Consider the following 4,343-nt stretch of genomic DNA (forward strand, 5'->3'; position numbering starts at 1 on the left):
ATATAAAGAGGTCGATTTCGGCATTTAACATCTTGGATTATTGCCCCGGATAATACGAAAAATCATGTTTGTATCTTGTAGACCCTCAATTTATCTGCGTCGTTCCATAATCACGTATGAGTTCGAATTTCGTGAAAATTGGGCCAAAACTTCCCGAACAAATGGCCTCTCCCCTTTACGCAAATGGTGGTGAAACATGTGATACATATACCAATGTTGTGGCCCTCGCAAAACCACTATTTCGAGCATTGGACTTTTCGTTTTGAGTTATATCCCCTGCCTTTCATGTATATGTTAGATTTGTGGACCCTTTAGAGCCAATGTTTTAATTTAGAGTTATATGCACGATTTTCCAAAAGCCTTGTAAACTGGATAAAGGCTATATTTTTAAAACAGATTTGTTTTGAAGCATTGGGGTAATGAGAAGAACATATAGATCTTCCGCCGTCGCTAACTCTCTTGCAAATGTATACGTATCTTGCATGACAACCGCTTGTTATTCCTGTGAGTGGTTGTTTCTGTAGGAGCCACATTACACTGCTCTTCCCGGGGGCCTATAATGTTGTTAAGACAGTCCCGATTAAACCCCAAGTTGGCTATATTTTACTACTAGTGGATTGTTACATGCAATATAGAAAGACTATTGTGTCCACCAGTTGACGTGTTATTGCTCATGGTGTTTGCAAAAACGTTCTTGAACAGTTTGCCTATATGGTTTCGTGATTAGGACCAGAATGTACCGGATTCAAATCCCGTTTGAATCCAAGTGGAATCGGGCATAATCGCCTGAGCATTCCAGAATTTAATTATCTCAACCCCAAAAAGTAGTGACAGTCGAGTGAAAGGCGGATTTATGGCTACAACGCATGCGCCAACTGCTCAACCAACCGTGACACCTGAAACATATTCGTTTTCGTTGTATTTAACTACGTCACCCCATTTGTTGTCGGGGCTAAAAGCAATGTTACAAGACTGAATTCCGCGTTACTCGATGGCAATCAGTTTATCATGTTTTTATAAGATATAGAATGAATATAAACAAGGGAATGTACGGACTATTTCTATTTTTCTCGTGTTCTCTTATCTAATGACATTCAATTACTTTATTGAATTGTCAGGTATCCTCTTACAGTCCTATATATCAACTTTTGGTCTTCGAAGGAATTATTAGTGAGCAGAAATTCGGCCGTATATCCGTTATCACTCGTCACATCAGTCAGTTATATAGAGAGATGACTCGTGTTTTCCTTTGGCGTTCGTCACTTCCGACTCAGGAAACCTGTATTACTCAGCTATCGTAGCAATGACCTCTGTGTTAAAATTATATTTGGAATGTGTTTAACCAGCTCTATCACATATGTGATAATGACTGGCACCAATATTGTCCTTTAAACGGAGACGTGGAAAAGTGTTTCTGTAATCGGTGCTAGTGTACAAAGAACAGCCGATTTTTATGTGTTTAATTTAAACTTTTAGCTTTGATTTATTTTATTGTAAAACTGTTTTCTGGTGGAAGGTACATAACAGGTTTCTACCTAAAATAGACACGTTGCTCTTGGTGATAGAAGGATAACTTTGAATCTTTTGTTTGAAAGATAAGTTGAGTTAGCTTTTATGTTTTCCAATAATATCCGCAGAAGCAACACTTGAGCTGTAACCTAACCGAATTTATATCATCTGGTGTAGTTTTAGACTATTTATATTTATATTAATATACATGTTGCACTAATATTCAACTAATCTTATTATCTTAATGCCTCAGTTATTAAAATAAAATTGCTTTTAATATCGGATTAACTGAAACGCTTTTCTTCGATGTAAAAAGATACGCACTAATTAAATATACAGACTGTTGATAATACGCGATTAAAGCACGTCAAGGATTAATCCCAGCTGCTTGAGTATGGGCTGGCATCTAGGAAATAGATAGCGGAATTGGTATTACTTTATTTATCTAAGGTAATAAAAGATGGCGGCGTAAAATCAATTGTAACGATTTTGTTTAGTAAAGGCATTTTTAAAAGTGTATGGTATTTTACAAACTATATACTTAATTTGTATTATGTTGGGAGTTTAAAGGAGCTAAATCGCTATTATTTGGGACCTAGAAATTGACACAAATGGGTTGCAACGCATATAATAATGTAATATGAATGTATATAAACTGAAATACATTCAATCATATCTGTTCTTACTGTGATAATCAGTTATGTTCGACGAAATACGCCAGAACTCTCAATCGAATGACAATCGCTAGAGTCAGGTTATTTCAGTCTACACCGATAGTATTTAATGCGCATGCTCTCTAGATAAGAATATGAGGTCACCCATTGACATGACTTGTGGAATTATGTCTAGTCTCGATCTCCAAGCCCCTTGTTACAAATAGCTCTGAAACGCATCATGGTACATGTTCACTTTGTCTTAAATATTGGATATCAGAAGCCGATCTTTTCCCGGTAAGATCACAACATCAATGTTGATTTAAATTGACAAATAAATCGTGTTTTCAATGTCGAAGACTTTGGATGATATCCAGTTAGAGGCTCGGGTACTTTAAGAGATAAGTGAAGTTAATATTTTTCAAATTGTACAATTTATGACCCTATATGGTCGCCTATATTCGAGCCATGTCCTAGGGTGTGTGGGGGGGGGGGGGGCGAATGGTTAGCGCTTGTGCGTTGTACCATAAGGTCTGTCATTGAATCAACTGGCGTGGTTTCGATTCCCCGGTTGAACGTGACAAGGAGTAGGGTCGCTTTCCAACCTCATGGGTTTTCTCCGGGTCCTCCGGTCTCTTCCCCACTGCTAAAGAACCCTATGCGCACGCAAATTATTGAAATAAAATAGAACCATTTGTTAGTCTAGAAATGACTTGGTTTGTGTCGAGTGGATGTTAAACCCCATTTCTCTTTCTCCCTTTAGTGTGTTTTTGATTAAATTTAGGTTTCATTCAACATGGCCAATCCTAGATTTCTTTATCGATTCATTGAGGTCTGACAATTGTATGCAATCTTCAGAACAAAACACAGAGACTGTCATTAAATGACAAGCTAGTGAATTTGTCCCATAAGCAAACATAGCTTCCAGATCGTAAACAGACATATTTAGTTCTTCGAATATGACGTGACGGTTTCATGGATGAGGAAACAAAACAAAATCATGTTCTATTTAGCGGATGAAGAGAAAGGCGCTTTAGCTGAAGCCAGGGGTCGTCAATATTACTTAACGGAAAAAAAGATATGTCATACTCAGATTAAACATTTGAAAACTGGGGGGGGGGGGCTGTCAGAATGCCGTGTGTGGAATAACTGGACATTGTGCTGAAATCTTGTTTTATGCTACATTGTGCAAAGGTTTTCATAGATGCCTGAACAATCAACATATAATAATAATATATTAGCGCCAACTATTCAACTCAGCGAGCTGCTCTCGGGTTCTTTACATAAGGTTGTATCATAAAGTCTGTCATTGAGTCGACTGGCGTGGTTTCGAATCCCCGGTTGTACGTGACAAGGAGTAGGGTCGCCTGTCCAACCTCGTGGGTTTTTCTCCGGGTCCTCCGGTTTCCTCCCACTGCTAAAGACCCCTACGCGGAAGCGAATTATAGAAATAAAATTAAACCATATGTTAGTCCCGAAATGACCTAGTTTGTGTCGAGTGGACGTTAAACCCCATTTCTCTCTCTTTACATAAGTACAAGTAATATAAAATTACAACAATCACAACACATTAATCCATAAAAAAGACATAAACAAAAAACGGAGAACATTATTTAGTACACACGGTAAAAGTCTGACAAAATCACAGCTAGAACCGTATTCAATCAGATGTATATTTGATTAAAAAGTTCGGTTTGGTGATATTTTTTAAACCTTTAATATAATTGGCGCTTTTGATTTCGTTTGATATTGAATTCCATAACTTCGGAGCACCGACTGCGAAAGATCTATCACAGGGGTTGGTTTTTAAAAAATGTTAATTAAGAGGTTGTCTGATTGTGATCGAAGGGTTCTGCAAGGTTTATTGGTGTTGAGAAGGTCTCTAAGGTATTGAGGCGAAGAATCGTCATTTAGAGCAGAATACGTAATAAACAGTATTTTAAAATTGATATGTTGACGGATTGGAAGCCAATGGAGATCTTTCAGAATTGGTGCCATATGTTCATTTGGTTTAGTCTTGGTTATGACCCGGGTTGCTATATTTTGAAGTTTCTGAAGGCGTTTGATATTATTTTCAGGTAGGTTGTACAAAAGTGAATTACAGTAGTCGGGTAATTTTTGCTTAAAGTCTTATTAATGCTAATGCATTATGGCAAAAAAATAAGGACGCTTAACACGCTG

This window comes from Patella vulgata, chromosome 1 (genome assembly GCF_932274485.2).
Source record: "Patella vulgata chromosome 1, xgPatVulg1.2, whole genome shotgun sequence".
Classification (NCBI taxonomy): Eukaryota; Metazoa; Mollusca; class Gastropoda; family Patellidae; genus Patella; species Patella vulgata.